Raw genomic sequence first — 17,072 nt, forward strand, 5'->3', positions numbered from 1 at the left:
TTCTGAGAAGAGCCCGAGAGCGCGCCTTTGAGCGAGTAGAAGCGGCTAGGAGATGTTTAAGAGGACGAAAAGTCAGCTTAGTCATCGCCTACGGCCATACCACCCTGAAAGCGCCCGATCTCGTCTGATCTCGGAAGCTAAGCAGGGACGGGCTTGGTTAGTACCTGGATGGGAGACCGCCTGGGAATACCAGGTGTTGTAGGCTTTTGCATTTTGCCATTCTGACCAGCAGGAGGCAGTCTTCTCTATGCTTTTCTGCATTGATTCTGAGAAGAGCCCGAGAGCGCGCCTTTGAGCGAGTAGAAGCGGCTAGGAGATGTTAAAGAGGACGAAAAGTCAGCTTAGTCATCGCCTACGGCCATACCACCCTGAAAGCGCCCGATCTCGTCTGATCTCGGAAGCTAAGCAGGGACGGGCTTGGTTAGTACCTGGATGGAGACCGCCTGGGAATACCAGGTGTTGTAGGCTTTTGCATTTTTGCCATTCTGACCAGCAGGAGGCAGTCTTCTCTATGCTTTTCTGCATTGATTCTGAGAAGAGCCCGAGAGCGCGCCTTTGAGCGAGTAGAAGCGGCTAGGAGATGTTTAAGAGGACGAAAAGTCAGCTTAGTCATCGCCTACGGCCATACCACCCTGAAAGCGCCCGATCTCGTCTGATCTCGGAAGCTAAGCAGGGACGGGCTTGGTTAGTACCTGGATGGGAGACCGCCTGGAATACCAGGTGTTGTAGGCTTTTGCATTTTGCCATTCTGACCAGCAGGAGGCAGTCTTCTCTATGCTTTTCTGCATTGATTCTGAGAAGAGCCCGAGAGCGCGCCTTTGAGCGAGTAGAAGCGGCTAGGAGATGTTTAAGAGGACGAAAAGTCAGCTTAGTCATCGCCTACGGCCATACCACCCTGAAAGCGCCCGATCTCGTCTGATCTCGGAAGCTAAGCAGGGACGGGCTTGGTTAGTACCTGGATGGGAGACCGCCTGGGAATACCAGGTGTTGTAGGCTTTTGCATTTTGCCATTCTGACCAGCAGGAGGCAGTCTTCTCTATGCTTTTCTGCATTGATTCTGAGAAGAGCCCGAGAGCGCGCCTTTGAGCGAGTAGAAGCGGCTAGGAGATGTTTAAGAGGACGAAAAGTCAGCTTAGTCATCGCCTACGGCCATACCACCCTGAAAGCGCCCGATCTCGTCTGATCTCGGAAGCTAAGCAGGGACGGGCTTGGTTAGTACCTGGATGGGAGACCGCCTGGGAATACCAGGTGTTGTAGGCTTTTGCATTTTGCCATTCTGACCAGCAGGAGGCAGTCTTCTCTATGCTTTTCTGCATTGATTCTGAGAAGAGCCCGAGAGCGCGCCTTTGAGCGAGTAGAAGCGGCTAGGAGATGTTTAAGAGGACGAAAAGTCAGCTTAGTCATCGCCTACGGCCATACCACCCTGAAAGCGCCCGATCTCGTCTGATCTCGGAAGCTAAGCAGGGACGGGCTTGGTTAGTACCTGGATGGGAGACCGCCTGGGAATACCAGGTGTTGTAGGCTTTTGCATTTTGCCATTCTGACCAGCAGGAGGCAGTCTTCTCTATGCTTTTCTGCATTGATTCTGAGAAGAGCCCGAGAGCGCGCCTTTGAGCGAGTAGAAGCGGCTAGGAGATGTTTAAGAGGACGAAAAGTCAGCTTAGTCATCGCCTACGGCCATACCACCCTGAAAGCGCCCGATCTCGTCTGATCTCGGAAGCTAAGCAGGGACGGGCTTGGTTAGTACCTGGATGGGAGACCGCCTGGGAATACCAGGTGTTGTAGGCTTTTGCATTTTGCCATTCTGACCAGCAGGAGGCAGTCTTCTCTATGCTTTTCTGCATTGATTCTGAGAAGAGCCCGAGAGCGCGCCTTTGAGCGAGTAGAAGCGGCTAGGAGATGTTTAAGAGGACGAAAAGTCAGCTTAGTCATCGCCTACGGCCATACCACCCTGAAAGCGCCCGATCTCGTCTGATCTCGGAAGCTAAGCAGGGACGGGCTTGGTTAGTACCTGGATGGGAGACCGCCTGGGAATACCAGGTGTTGTAGGCTTTTGCATTTTGCCATTCTGACCAGCAGGAGGCAGTCTTCTCTATGCTTTTCTGCATTGATTCTGAGAAGAGCCCGAGAGCGCGCCTTTGAGCGAGTAGAAGCGGCTAGGAGATGTTTAAGAGGACGAAAAGTCAGCTTAGTCATCGCCTACGGCCATACCACCCTGAAAGCGCCCGATCTCGTCTGATCTCGGAAGCTAAGCAGGGACGGGCCTTGGTTAGTACCTGGATGGGAGACCGCCTGGGAATACCAGGTGTTGTAGGCTTTTGCATTTTGCCATTCTGACCAGCAGGAGGCAGTCTTCTCTATGCTTTTCTGCATTGATTCTGAGAAGAGCCCGAGAGCGCGCCTTTGAGCGAGTAGAAGCGGCTAGGAGATGTTTAAGAGGACGAAAAGTCAGCGTAGTCATCGCCTACGGCCATACCACCCTGAAAGCGCCCGATCTCGTCTGATTTCGGAAGCTAAGCAGGGACGGGCTTGGTTAGTACCTGGATGGGAGACTGCCTGGGAATACCAGGTGTTGTAGGCATTTTGCCATTCTGACCAGCAGGAGGCAGTCTTCTCTATGCTTTTCTGCATTGATTCTGAGAAGAGCCCGAGAGCGCGCCTTTGAGCGAGTAGAAGCGGCTAGGAGATGTTTAAGAGGACGAAAAGTCAGCTTAGTCATCGCCTACGGCCATACCACCCTGAAAGCGCCCGATCTCGTCTGATCTCGGAAGCTAAGCAGGGACGGGCTTGGTTAGTACCTGGATGGGAGACCGCCTGGGAATACCAGGTGTTGTAGGCTTTTGCATTTTGCCATTCTGACCAGCAGGAGGCAGTCTTCTCTATGCTTTTCTGCATTGATTCTGAGAAGAGCCCGAGAGCGCGCCTTTGAGTGAGTAGAAGCGGCTAGGAGGGTGGTATGGCCGTAGGCGATGACTAAGCTGACTTTTCGTCCTCTTAAACATCTCCTAGCCGCTTCTACCTGCCCAAAGAGGGATTCTCTCTCTTGACTTTTACACTTTTCCTAAGTATTTCAAACACTTTCAACCAAGTCACCTGTTGCCTGAATAAACCTGATCTTGGTTGATCTGGAAAGCTAAGCAGGGCTTGCCCCGGTCAGTGCTTGGGAGGGAGACCGCTGCGTCCAGCAGGTCTCTTAACTCTTTGAATTTTGACTTTAGCTTGCCGCCTTTCTCAACTTTGATTCTTTTTCCGGACTTTTACATTTGCCAAAGTATTTAAATTTTTTTCAACCAAGTCACTGCTGGGAGTTATAAATCTCCATAAAACTATAAATATTTGGTATTGGCACATTGAGGAGACTTGGGATTTTCCAGTTTTATTTTTGTGTATTAAATCATTTATGTTTCTGGAATATGTCTTTATATTATGGACATTTTTTTTTCATTTTGTAGACATTTAGAAGCCGATATCTTGTTTCAGAAGTGGAATTACATAAAAAATGTTAGTCTATGTGAAAGGGTGCAAAATGTTCAATCTGGCAATAGAAGTGACCAAACCATCTGGCAGTGAAAGGGTTAAAGCCGGAGTAGGATCAGACGTTGGTTAAAGGGTTGGGAGTTACAGTTCCCCACACATCATTAGGGATCCAATCTCTGTGTGGCAATAGCTGCAGTTTTACCCAGAGACCAGCAGGTGGCAGTCTGTGATTGGATAATTTAGATGTTTTATTCCGACTGAAAGACTAATCGGCTTATTTAGCAACTTCAGAATTTTTGTGAAAAATGCTTATTTATTAGGGTGAAGACCCACTGAGCTACTAGTAGCAGCTACTTTTCCACGGCTACTAAACTGCAGAAATCTAGTCTAAATAAATGTAAAGCAACGGGACTTGCTCAGTAATCATTGGAGACGTTTCACTCCTCATCCGAGCAGCTTCTTCAGTCCAACTGACTGGTAGGGGAGGTCCTCCGCGTATAAACTCCTCCCACTCATCCAATCACAATGGCGCATTATAACTCAGAGGGGCGACATCCCAAACTCACAGAGGGGTGACTGCTGGGGGGTCACTGTGATAGGGTCACCAGCGTGTCATGTGACTCATAGAGACTGTGGGCCTGATTCATTAAAGTGCGATAAAAATTATCGCGCGCTTTTTTGCGGTAAAAAAGACGCGTTAATTTGCGCGCGATTCACCATAGTATTATCGCGTGCGAAAAATCGCCATTTTCGCATGGGGTATTTCTCGCGCTAGTTTTACCGCATGCGTTAATTTCCGCGCTGAAAAGAATACGATCGCATGATTCACTATAACTTTTTCACGCTAAATATCGCATTCGGCTATGCGAAAATGAACACCTACTACAGGCAGGCGATAATTATAGAAAAGTACAGTAAATGAGTTTTTGCAATAAAATATGGACTTACAGTGTTATTTATTCAGTCTGTGTTTCCCCCAGAGTGACGCAGCTGCCAGTTTGCAGCGAAATGGTCATTTTTAATACAGTCATTTTCTGCAAGTATTGGCGTGTATGGCTAACATGGCGTGCGTTCATTTGCGCGACTATTTCTATTTGGCTACAAGTGATGAAATGTTTCGCCAGGCATGGATTCGCAGCAAATTTTTGGACGTGCTTTGAATTTTTTCGCGGCAGATTTTTTCATGCGTTTCGCAAAACAATCCGCCAATAGCAAAATGCATGAAAAAATTCGCCACGCAAAAATTCACCGCACATCCAAAAATTGGTACAAGCGTCAAAAAATAATAGTCACGGGCAACAATTTTTTTGCCCGCACAACATTTTTGCCGTTTCGTGGATCTTTCGAAAGATTTGCTAATTTTTCACTAAAGAAACCAGAACACATTTGCTCATCACTAGTGGCTACTATTTATATGCTACTATTTATATGCTACTATTTATATGCTACTATTTATATGCATCTACTATTTATATGCTACTATTTATATGCTACTATTTATATGCTACTATTTATATGCTACCATTTATATGCTACCATTTATATGCGGCGACAATTTTTATACACTATTTCTATGCTACCATCATATGCGGCGACTATTCGCGTAATTTAGCGCATGTACCGGCAAATACCGCATTGAAATAGTATTCGTGAGTTAAATAACGCATGCAATATCGCGCGTAAAAAAGCGCAAGTATGCTTATAGTGAATCGTGCGAAAAATCGCCAAAATTAAGACGAGGTAAAAATTTTAGCGCACACTAAAAATAGCGCACGTTTTATCGCCCTTTAGTGAATCAGGCCCTGTTTGTTGTATGAATGGATGAACAGACTGCTGGGTACAGATTGCATGTGGTTTCTATACAAACTAGTTGGGATAAAGTACAGATTATTACAGAGAAAAGGGAATCATTTAACCATTAAATAAACCCAATAGGGCTGTTCTGCCCCAATAAGGGGTAATTATATCTTAGTTGGGATCAAGTACAGGTACTGTTTTATTATTACAGAGAAAAGGGAATCATTTAACCATTAAATAAACCCAATAGGGCTGTTCTGCCCCAATAAGGGGTAATTATATCTTAGTTGGGATCAAGTACAGGTACTGTTTTATTATTACAGAGAAAAGGGAATCATTTAACCATTAAATAAACCCAATAGGGCTGTTCTGCCCCAATAAGGGGTAATTATATCTTAGTTGGGATCAAGTACAGGTACTGTTTTATTATTACAGAGAAAAGGGAATCATTTAACCATTAAATAAACCCAATAGGGCTGTTCTGCCCCAATAAGGGGTAATTATATCTTAGTTGGGATCAAGTACAGGTACTGTTTTATTATTACAGAGAAAAGGGAATCATTTAACCATGAAATAAACCCAATAGGGCTGTTCTGCCCCAATAAGGGGTAATTATATCTTAGTTGGGATCAAGTACAGGTACTGTTTTATTATTACAGAGAAAAGGAATCATTTAACCATGAAATAAACCCAATAGGGCTGTTCTGCCCCAATAAGGGGTAATTATATCTTAGTTGGGATCAAGTACAGGTACTGTTTTATTATTACAGAGAAAAGGGAATCATTTAACCATGAAATAAACCCAATAGGGCTGTTCTGCCCCAATAAGGGGTAATTATATCTTAGTTGGGATCAAGTACAGGTACTGTTTTATTATTACAGAGAAAAAGAAAATCAGTTTTAACATTCTGAATTATTTGATTAAAATGGAGTCTACAGTGTATTTCTCACACACAGAGATAATACAGAAATACTGAGCAATTGCATCACTTTCACTGCTGCTCGTATGTGTTTTAACCCCCAAATGTCCCTTATACCTGTGAGACTACGGCCTCTCCTTATTGATATACAAGTGAGACAGCAAGGAACTCTGTATTCATGGTTATTGGGGGGGTATTGCACGGAATGCTAACGGATTCAGCTACCTGAACTGTACATGTTTTATATATGTTATATGTTATTTAAATATAACTATATATGTTTTAACCCATTACTGCCGTTACCATTCCTCGTATTCCATCCTGCCTTAGGCCTGTCTATATTGGGGACTAGGGTGGGCGAAATATTTCGCCAGGCATGAATTTGCTGCGAATTTGCTGCGAATTTCTGCGTTTCGCCATTGGTGGATTGTTTTGCGAAACGGCTGAAAAAATTAGCCATGAAAAAATTAGCCACACGTCCAAAAATAGCCACGGGCGACAAAAGAATAGTCGCGCGATGAAAGAATAGCCGTGCGACAAAATGATAGCCGCGCAACAAAATAATAGCCACAGGATACAAAAGAACAGTCGCGTACGAGAAAATAATAGCTGCGGTGTGACAAAAGAACAGTCGCGGGCGACAAAATAATAGCCGCGGGCGACAAAATTATAGCCACAGGATACAAAAGAGCAGTCGCGGGCGACAAAATAATAGCCGCGGTGCGACAAAAGAACAGTCGCGGGCGACAAAATAATAGCCGTGCGACAAAATAATAGCCACAGGATACAAAAGAGCAGTCGCGAACGAGAAAATAATAGCCGCGGTGTGACAAAAGAACAGTTGCGGGCGACAAAATAATAGCCGCGGGCGACAAAATTATAGCCACAGGATACAAAAGAGCAGTCACGGGCGACAAAATAATAGCCGCGGTGCAACAAAAGAACAGTAGCGGGCGACAAAATAATAGCCGTGCGACAAAATAATAGCCGCGGGCGACAAAATAATGGTTGCGACACGAAAGAATAGCTGCGGGCGACAAATTTTTTTGACGTGCAACATTTTTGCAATTTCGTAAAATTTCCGCCATTTCGTGAAACTTTTGAAACACAAATTGGGGCTCCAGATCAATAAAGGGGGGAGTCCCCATAGCAGACAGGTCTGTTTCAGGTGAAAATCTATTTAATGAAATAATCCACAGCCGCTGTTTGTTGCTCCATACAACACTCACCAGTGGATTTTGTTTCATTATGTTTTGTGGGGATTTGGGACCCCTGTCTGTTAGGGGGCGAAGGACGTGGATACAAAGGTCCTTTACTGTCACAATAAATTCATTCCTGCGAGACCCTCACTTTCCCACTATAAGGTTTTGCTTTGGGGCAAAGAAACTGTTCAGTTGAGCAGAACAGAAACCAAGGATAAAGCACCGATGAATTAAAATGGGCTTTTTATCCATTATTCTATACGGAATGGAAAGTTGATATGGTGAGTATAATGAGTTGTAGCCGCTACTTTATTATTCATTGATTGCGAAATGAACTGATTAGTATAATAATCCCGTATGTGTCATTTGCCATTGTATAACCGGAGTCTGATTATATCAATAGCTTTCCCTTTAACCTGAGTGAAATCAATGAATTCCTGTGGGTCTCGCACTGTCTCAGCCGACAGATCTCCCAGGGCCTCGGTCTGATGGAAACAGAAGTATCTATTCACTAGATATGATCTATGGAGTATTATATTCTCCTAATGCATCCCGGGTCGGTGACCCGCCCTTCCTATCGGAGGCTTATATTCGGGTCTCTATTGACGAGACCTCTGGTGACTTTGCTGATTATGTGAAATGCAGTAACGCAGGATAAGGATCAGAACGCGGCGTCACTCAGGGGCCATTAGAGCTTTAACCCTTTCTTGCACATTTATTCCTTGTCCTGTTCCACCTTAGACTCAATACAGCTATGGGATCTGTTATCCAGAATGAAACCTGGGGTTTGTAACCCTATCCTGTCAAGCAAACTTGTTATCTCACGTCTCGGTCTGCATGGCGATCAGTTAGTTAAGTATTAGTTAGTATTCTTACTGCAGCCCTATGTACGGGGCCCATATAGCTGGTGGCCCTATTGCCTAATGCAGGGAGCCCCAGTCACATGTAAAAAGACTTGGGGGGCAACACAAGCACCATAAAGGTTCATGGAGGAGCCAAATAAAGGCTGTGATTGGCTATTAGGGGCCACTATGCACCCTATCAGCTTACAGGGGCTTTATTTGTTAGGAAATCTTGTTTTTATTCAACCAAAACTTGCCCCCAAGTCAGGAATTCAACAATAACTATCTGGTTTGGGGGCACTGAGAGCAACATCCAAGGGGCTGGGGGGCAGCATGTTTCCCCTGAGCCACTGGTTGGGGAACATTGCTCTAACTCTAACCCTACATTCTAACCCTACCTTCTAACCCTAACCCTAGCCTCTAACCCTACCTTCTAACCCTAACCCTACCTTCTAACCCTAACCCTAGCCTCTAACCCTAACCCTACCTTCTAACCCTAACCCTACCTTCTAACCCTAACCCTACCTTCTAACCCTACTCTAACCCTAACCCTACCTTCTAACCCTACCTTCTAACCCTAACCCCTACCTTCTAACCTAACCCTACCTTCTAACCCTACTTCTAACCCCTAACCCTACCTTCTAACCCTACCTTCCTAACCCTAACCCTACCTTCTAACCCTACCTTCTAACCCCTAAACCCTACCTTCTAACCCTACCCTACCTTCTAACCCTAACCCTACCTTCTAACCCTACCTTCTAACCCTACCTTCTAACCCTAACCCTACCTTCTAACCCTACCTTCTAACCCTAACCCTACCTCTACCCTAACCCTACCTTCTAACCCTACCTTCTAACCCTAACCCTAGCCTCTATACCTAACCCTATCTTCTAACCCTAGCCTCTAACCCTAACCCTACATTCTAACCCTTGCCTCTAAACCTAACCCTACCTTCTAATCCTAACTCTAGCCTCTAACCCTAACCCTAGCCTCTAACCCTAACCCTACCTTCTAACCCTAACCCTAGCCTCTAACCCTAGCCTCTAAACCTAACCCTACCTTCTAACCCTAACCCTACCTTCTAACCCTACCTTCTAACCCTAACCCTACCTTCTAACCCTAACCCTAACCCTACCTTCTAACCCTAACCCTACCTTCTAACCCTAACCCTACCTTCTAACCCTAGCCTCTAATCCTAACCCTACCTTCTAACCCTAACCGTAGCCTCTAACCCTAGCCTCTAAACCTAACCCTACCTTCTAACCCTAGCCTCTAATCCTAACCCTACCTTCTTACCCTAACCCTAGCCTCTAACCCTAACCCTACCTTCTAACCCTAGCCTCTAATCCTAACCCTACCTTCTTACCCTAACCGTAGCCTCTAATCCTAACCCTACCTTCTAACCCTAACCGTAGCCTCTAACCCTAGCCTCTAACCTAACCCTACCTTCTAACCCTAGCCTCTAATCCTAACCCTACCCTTCTTTACCGCTAACCCGCCTAGCCCTCTAATCTAACCCTACCTTCTAATCCCTAACCCTAGCCTCTAACCCTACCTACCTTCTAACCTAACCCTAGCTCTAATCGCTACCCTACCTTCTAACCCTAACCCTAGCCTCTAACCCTAACCCTACCTTCTAACCCTAACCCTAGCCTCTAACCTTACCTTCTAACCCTAGCCTCTAACCCTAACCCTACCTTCTAACCCTAACCCTAGCCTCTAACCCTACCTTCTAACCCTAGCCTCTAACCCTAACCCTACCTTTTAACCCTACCTTCTAACCCTAACCCTAGCCTCTAACCCTAACGCTAGCCTCTAAACCTAACCCTACCTTCTAACCCTAACCCTAGCCTCTAACCCTAGCCTCTAACCCTAACCCTACCTTCTAACCCTAGCCTCTAAACCTAACCCTACCTTCTAACCCTAACCCTACATTCTAACCCTAGCCTCTAACCCTAACCCTAGCCTCTAACCCTACCTTCTAACCCTAACCCTAGCCTCTAACCCTAACCCTACCTTCTAACCCTAACCCTAGCCTCTAACCCAAGGGTCCCCAACCTTTCTTACTCGGGAGCCACAGTCAGATGTAAAAAGACTTGGCGAGCAACACAAGCACCACAAAGGTTCCTGGAGGAGCCAAATAAGGGCTGTGATTGGCTATTTGGGGCCTCTATGCACCCTATCAGCTTACAGGGGCTTTATTTGGTAGTAAATCTTGTTTTTATTCAACCAAAACTTGCCCCCAAGTCAGGAATTCAAAAATAACTGCCTGGTTTGGGGGCACTGAGGGCAACACCCAAGGGGTTGGGGGCAACATGTTGCCCCTGAGTGGTTGGGTATCACTGGCCTAATGAATGGATAGCCTATGGAGAATAAAATCCTAGCCAATGTTTGGTCCTTACAATAAAGTAGAATGAGGAGAACTAGAGGGAAATCTCTTTAAAGGCCAAATGCCGAGCCTTCATGGCCTGCAGATAACTTACTAAAAGAGAAGACTTGTGCATCTGTATCTGCTCCTCCGATGTCCATAGAAAGTATCTAAATGTCACTGGGTTATGAGCAAATCTTTGTAGCCCCCTTTGGCTTTGAATCTGCCCTCCATTGGGGCAAATGAGGATGTAGCGAGAGAGGTGAGGAAACATCAGACAGCACAAGAGACAGCTGAGTTTGTGCCGAGACCACGTTGGTGCCGGGAGACACTAAGGGTCAAGATCATTTAATGATTATTTTGGTGCCACAGTGAGAGAAAGAACAGAGATGGAATTGTGGGAACTTTCCCCCCAGGAGCTTCTGTTCTACTGGTGATTTCCCACTTTCACCTCTAGTAGAATTCAGTTCTGTACTTAGTACCCGCGGGCTGAACAGAACCCTGGAGGGTAACGCCTGAGGGACTCATTGCCCAGGGTAGTAACTGCCCCAACAACTTGCTCCCACATTAACCCTTTGCCCCACACATTAATTAGTGTTATATGAACATATAACATTATGAGAAAGTCATGTTGCAATATTTCATTTTCCCTTCCGGGAGATTTCCATTTCTGTACACAATAGTCCAAAGTCAATCTGCCCCCAATGCTGCCAATTTGTACCCAAATAGGGGCAGGAGGGGCCACATTACTAGCGCAGTTGTCCTTTCTATTCTTAAAAACTGACATTTAGGCTTAAAGTTACCGGGACTGGCCTTTTGCCACCCCTAGTAGCCTGAGGGCACTGCCACCCCTAGTAGCCTGCGGGCACTGCCCCCCTAGTAGCCTGCGGGCACTGCCACCCCTAGTAGCCTGTGGGCACTGCCCCCCTAGTAGCCTGAGGGCACTGCCACCCCTAGTAGCCTGGGGGCACTGCCCCCCTAGTAGCCTGTGGGCACTGCCACCCCTAGTAGCCTGGGGGCACTGCCCCCTAGTAGCCTGAGGGCACTGCCACCCCTAGTAGCCTGCGGGCACTGCCCCCTAGTAGCCTGAGGGCACTGCCACCCCTAGTAGCCTGCGGGCACTGCCCCCCTTAGCCTGAGGGCACTGCCACCCCTAGTAGCCTGCGGGCAGTGTATTAGTAGCTCTCCACCCCCTGCCCCTCTCCGACTTCCTGCCCCTCTCCACCCCCTGCCCCTCTCCACCCCCTGCCCCTCTCCGCCCCCCTGCCCCTCTCCGTCTCCCTGCCCCTCTCCGACTCCCTGCCCCTCTCACCGCCTGCCCTCTCCGACTCCCTGCCCCTCTCCAATCCCCTGCCCTGCTCCACCCCTGCCCTCTCCACCCTGCCCCCTCTCCGGACTCCCTGCCCTCCGACCCCTTGCCCCTCTCCACCCCCCTGCCCCTCTCTCCACCCCTGCCCCTCTCCATCCCCTGCCCCTCTCCACCCCTGCCCCTCTCCGACTCCCTGACCCATCTCCGACTCCCCAGCCCAATCTCCGACCCCCTGCCCCTCCTCCACCCTGCCCTCTCCGTTTCTCCCTGCCCTCTCCGACCCCCTGCCCCTCTCCACCCCTTCCCTCTCCGTTTCTCCCTGCCCCTCTCCGTTCTCCCTGCCCCTCTCCGAACTCCCTGCCCCTCTCCGACTCCCTGCCCCTTCCACCCCTGCCCCTTCTCCGTCTTTCCCTGCCCCTCTCCACCCCCTTTGCCCTTCTCCGCTTCTCCCTGCCCCTCTCCGACCCCCTGCCCCTCTCCACCCCCTGCCCCTCGCTGACTCCCTTATGTCCCCCTCTGACTCTCCTGACCCCTCTCCGTCTCCCTGCCCTCTACCACCCCGCCCCTCTCCGCTCCCTGCCCCTCTCCGACCCCCTGCCCCTCTCCACCCCCTGCCCCTCTCTGACTCCCTGCCCCTCTCCACCCCCTGCCCCTCTCCGCTCCCTGCCCTCTCCGGGACTCCCTGCCCCTCTCACCCCCTGCCCCTCTCCGACCTCCCTGCCCCTCTCCAATCCCCTGCCCCTCTCCACCCCCCCCTTTCTGGCCCCCTCTCCACCCCCTGCCCCTCTCCGACTCTCCTCCTGCCCAATCTCCGAACCCCCCTGCCCCCCTCCACCACCCTGCCCCTCTCCCATCCCCCTGCAACCCTCTCCACCCCCTGCCCCTCTCCGCACTCCCTGCCCATCTCCGACTCCCTGCCCATCTCCGACTCCCTGCCCCTCTTCCACCCCCTGCCCCTCTCCGTCTCCCGCCCCTCTCCGACTCCCTGCCCCTCTCCGACTCCCCTGCCCCTCTCCACCCCTTGTCCCCTCTCCACCCCTTGCCCCTCTCCACCTCTGACCCCTCTCCGACTCCCTGCCCTCTCCACCCCTGCCCCTGTCCACCCTCTGCCCCTCTCCGACTCCCTGCCCTCTCCACCCCTTGCCCCTCTCCGACTCCCTGCCCCTCTCCACCCCCTTTGCCCTCTCCGACTCCCTTGCCCCTCTCCATCCCTGCCCCTCTCCACCCCCTGCCCCTCTCCACCCTGCCCCTCTCCACCCCCTGCCCCCTCTCCGACTCCCTGCCCCTCTCCACCCCTGCCCCTCTCCACCCCCTGCCCCTCCTCCGACTCCCATGCCCCTCTCCCACCCCCTGCCCCTCTCCACCCCGCTGCCCCGCTAAACCCCTGCCCCTTCTGCCGACTCCCTGACCCCTCTTCCACCATATGCGCTTCTCCAACTCCCTGCCCCTCTCCACCCCCTGCCCTTCTCCACCCCCTGCCCCTCTAAACCCCCTTCCCCTCCACCCCCTCCCCTCTCCACCCCCTGCCCCTCTCCACCCTCTGCCCCTCTCCATCCCCTGCCCCTCTCACCCTCTGCCTCTCCACCCCCTGCCCCTCTAAACCCCCTGCCCCTCTCCGACTCCCTGCCCCTCTCCACCCTTATGCGCTTCTCCAACTCCCTTGCCCTCTCCACCCCCTGCCCCCTCGTCCACCCCTTGCTCCGCTCTAAACCCCCTTCCCCCTCTCCACCCCCTTCCCCTCTCCACCCCTGCCCCTCTCCACCCCTGCCCCTCTCCATCCCCTGCCCCTCTCCACCCCCTGCCCCCTCTCCACCCCCTGCCCTCCCGACTCCCTGCCCCTTACTCCAACCCCCTGCCCCCTCTACACCCCCTGCCCCTGCTCGACTCCCTGCCCTCTCCACCCCCTGCCCCTCTCCACCCCCTGCCCGCTCCACCCCCTGCCCTTCCGGACTCCCTGCCCCTCTCACCCCCCTGCCCCTCTCACCCCCTGCCCTCAAACCCCCTGCCCCTCTCCGACTCCCTGCCCCTCTCCACCCTATGCGCTTCTCCAACTTCCCTGCCCCTTCTCCACCCCCTGCCCCTCTCCACCCCCTGCCCCTCGTAAACCCCCTTCCCCTCTCCACCCCCTTCCCTTCTCCACCCCCTGCCCCTCTCCACCCTCTGCCCCTCTCCGAACTCCTGCCCTCTGCCACCCCCTTGCCCCTCTCCGACTCCCTGCCCTCATCCCCCTCTGCCCCTCTCCACCCCCTGCCCTCTCCACCCCTGCCCCTCTCCGACTCCCTGCCCCTCTCCACCCTCGCCCCCTCTCCACCCCTGCCCTCCCACCCCCTGCCCTCTCCACCCTCTGCCCTCTCCGACTCCCATGCCCCTCGCCACCCTATGCCTTCTCCAACTCCCTTGCCCTCTCACCCCCTGCCTCTCCGACTCCTGCCCCTCTCCACCCTCTGCCCCTCTCCACCCCCTGCCCCTCTCCACCCTCTGCCCTTGCCTTCCGGGGGACTCCCTTGCCCTCTCCACCCTATGCGCCCTCTCCGACTCCCTGCCCTCTCAACCCCCTGCCCCTCTCCACCCTCTGCCCCTCTTCCGACTCCCTGCCCCTCTCCACCACTATGCGCCTCTCCAACTCCCTGCCTTCCACCCCCGTGCCCTCTCCGACTCCCTGCCCCTCCCACCCCCTGCCCTCTCCGGAACTCCCTGCCCATCTCCGACCCCCTGCCCCTCTCCACACCCTGCCCCTCTCCACCCCCTGCCCCTCTCCACCCCCTGCCCCTCTCCGACTCCTGCCCATCTCGACTCCCTGCCCCTCTCCACCCCCTGCCCCTCTCCGTCTCCCTGCCCCTCTCCGACTCCCTCCCCTCTACCCACTCCTGCCCCTCTCCACCCCCTGCCCCTCTCCACCCCCTGCCCCTCTCCACCCTCTGCCCCCTCTCCGACTCCCTGCCCCTCTCCACCCCCTGCCCCTGTCCACCCTCTGCCCCTCTTCCGACTACCCTGCCCCCTCACCCCCTGCCCCTCTGCCGACTCCTGCCCCTCTCCACCCCTGCCCCTCTCCGAACTTCCCCTCCGCCCTCTCCACCCCCTGCCCCTCTCCGACTCCCTGGCCCCTCTCCACCCCTGCCCCTCTCCACCCCCTGCCCCTCTCCACCCCTGCCTCTAACCCCTGCCCCTCCGACTCCCTGCCCCTTCTCCACCCTATCGCTTCTCCAACTCCCTGACCCCCTCCACCCCGCTGCCCCTCTCCACCCCCTGCCCCCTCTAACCCCTTCCCCTACTCTCCACCCCACTTTCCCCTCTCCACCCCTGCCCTTCTCCACCCTCTCCCCTCTCCGACTCCCATGCCCCTCTGCCACCCCCTGCCCCTCTCCGATCGCCCTGCCCCTCTCACCCTCTGCCCCTCTCCACCCCCTGCCCCTCTCCACCCTGCCCCTCTCCGACTCCCTGCCCTTCTCACCTCTGCGCCCTCTCCACCCCCTGCCCCTCTCCACCCCTGCCCCGCTCCATCCCTCCCCCTCTCCGGACTCCTGCCCCTTCTCCACCCTATGCGCTTCTCCAACTCCCTGCCCCTCTCCACCCCTGCCCCTCTCCGACTCCCTGCCCCTCTCCACCTCTGCCCCTTCTCCACCCCCTGCCCCTCTCACCCCCCCCCTCTCGACTCCCTGCCCCTCTCCACCCTATGCGCCTCTCCGACTTCCCTGCCCTTCTCAACCCCCTGCCCCTCTCCACCACTCTGCCCCTCGTCGAGTCCCTGCCCACTCTCCACCTATGCGCCTCTCCAACTCCCTGCCCCTCTCCACCCCTGCCCCTCTTCCGACTCCCTGCCCCTCTCCACCCCCTGCCCCTCTCCGAACCCCCTCCCCTTCTTCCACCCCCCTGCCCCTCTCCGTCTCCCTGCCCCCTTCTGTCCACCCTATGCCTTCTCCCAACTCCCGGCCCCTCTCACCCCTTGCCCCTCCCGACTCCCTGCCCCTCTCCACCCCCTGCCCCTCTCCGACTCCCTGCCCCTCTCCACCCTATGCGCTTCCTCCAAACATCCCTGCCCCTCCTCCACCCCCTGCCCCTCTCCGACTCCCTCCCTCTCCACCCTATGCGGCCTCTCCGACTCCCTGCTCCTCTCCACCCCCTGCCCCTCTCCGACTCCCGGCCCTCCCACCCCTGCCCTCTCCACCCGCTGCCCCTCTCCACCCTTCTGCCCCTCTCCGACTCCCGCCCCTCTCCACCCTATGCCCTCTCCGACTCCCATGCCCCTCTCCACCATCTGCCCTCTCCGACTCCCTGCCCCTCTCCACCCTATGCGCCTCTCCGACTCCCGCCCCTCTCCACCCCCTGCCCCTCTCCACTCCCTGCCCCTCATCCACCCTCTGCCCCCTCTCCACCCCTCCCCTCTCCACCCTCTGCCCTCTCCGACTCCTGCCCCTCTCCACCCTATCCGCCTCTCGACTCCCTGCCCCTCTCCACCCTCTTGCCCCTCTCCGACTCCCTGCCCCTCTCCACCCTATGCGCTTCTTCCAACTCCCTGCCCCTCTCCACCCCCTGCCCCTTCCACCTCTGCCCCTCTCCACCTCCTCCCCTCTCCGACTCCCTGCCCCTTTTCCACCCTATTGCGCCTCTCCACCCCCTGCCCCTCTCCGACTTCCCTGCCCCTCTCCACCCCCTGCCCCCTCTCCGACTCCCTGCCCCTCTCCACCCTCATGCCCCTCTAAACCCCCTGCCCCTCTCCGACACTCCCTGCCCCTCATCCACCCTATGCCGCTCTCCAACTCCCTGCCCCTCTCACCCCTGCCCCTCTCCACCCCCTGCCCCTTCTAAACCCCCTTCCCCTATGCTCCACGCCCCCTGCCCCTCTCCACCCCCTTCCCCTCCCACCCCCATGCCCTCTCTTTAACCCTGCCCCTCTCCACCCTCTGCCCCTCTCCGACTTCCCTTCCCCTCTCCACCCCCTGCCCCTCTCCAACCCCCCTTCCCCTCTCCACCCCCTGCCCTCTCCAACCCTTCTCCCTCTCAACCCCTGCCCTCTCCACCCCCTGCCCCTCTCCAACCCTCTGCCCCTCTCCACCCGTCTGCCCCTCTCCACCCCCTGCCCCTCCACACCCCCTGCCCTCTCCAACCTCTGCCCCTCTCAACCCCTGCCCCTCTCCACCCCTTGCCCCTCTCCAACCC

At 53.8% G+C, this 17,072-nt stretch overlaps 1 protein-coding gene and 11 non-coding genes across 12 annotated transcripts in view; all 12 read left to right on the forward strand.

Moving 5' to 3' along the window:
* LOC116407840 (G-protein coupled receptor 39-like) overlaps positions 1-17,072 on the forward strand; it is a 71,464-nt gene that overhangs the window by 19,883 nt on the left and 34,509 nt on the right. The gene's annotated exons all lie outside the window — the stretch shown is intronic.
* LOC116407852 lies at positions 87-205 on the forward strand. Its single transcript, XR_004220564.1, has one exon. It is a non-coding gene; the product is annotated as a 5S ribosomal RNA (ribosomal RNA).
* On the forward strand, positions 351-468 carry LOC116407864. The gene has a single exon (XR_004220576.1). It is a non-coding gene; the product is annotated as a 5S ribosomal RNA (ribosomal RNA).
* LOC116407866 lies at positions 615-732 on the forward strand. Its single transcript, XR_004220578.1, has one exon. It is a non-coding gene; the product is annotated as a 5S ribosomal RNA (ribosomal RNA).
* On the forward strand, positions 878-996 carry LOC116407854. The gene has a single exon (XR_004220566.1). It is a non-coding gene; the product is annotated as a 5S ribosomal RNA (ribosomal RNA).
* Positions 1,142-1,260, forward strand: LOC116407855. Its single transcript, XR_004220567.1, has one exon. It is a non-coding gene; the product is annotated as a 5S ribosomal RNA (ribosomal RNA).
* Positions 1,406-1,524, forward strand: LOC116407856. The gene has a single exon (XR_004220568.1). It is a non-coding gene; the product is annotated as a 5S ribosomal RNA (ribosomal RNA).
* On the forward strand, positions 1,670-1,788 carry LOC116407857. The gene has a single exon (XR_004220569.1). It is a non-coding gene; the product is annotated as a 5S ribosomal RNA (ribosomal RNA).
* Positions 1,934-2,052, forward strand: LOC116407858. Its single transcript, XR_004220570.1, has one exon. It is a non-coding gene; the product is annotated as a 5S ribosomal RNA (ribosomal RNA).
* On the forward strand, positions 2,198-2,317 carry LOC116407861. Its single transcript, XR_004220573.1, has one exon. It is a non-coding gene; the product is annotated as a 5S ribosomal RNA (ribosomal RNA).
* LOC116407865 lies at positions 2,463-2,581 on the forward strand. The gene has a single exon (XR_004220577.1). It is a non-coding gene; the product is annotated as a 5S ribosomal RNA (ribosomal RNA).
* On the forward strand, positions 2,721-2,839 carry LOC116407859. The gene has a single exon (XR_004220571.1). It is a non-coding gene; the product is annotated as a 5S ribosomal RNA (ribosomal RNA).

The sequence above is a fragment of the Xenopus tropicalis genome, chromosome 9 (genome assembly GCF_000004195.4).
Source record: "Xenopus tropicalis strain Nigerian chromosome 9, UCB_Xtro_10.0, whole genome shotgun sequence".
Classification (NCBI taxonomy): domain Eukaryota; kingdom Metazoa; phylum Chordata; class Amphibia; order Anura; family Pipidae; genus Xenopus; species Xenopus tropicalis.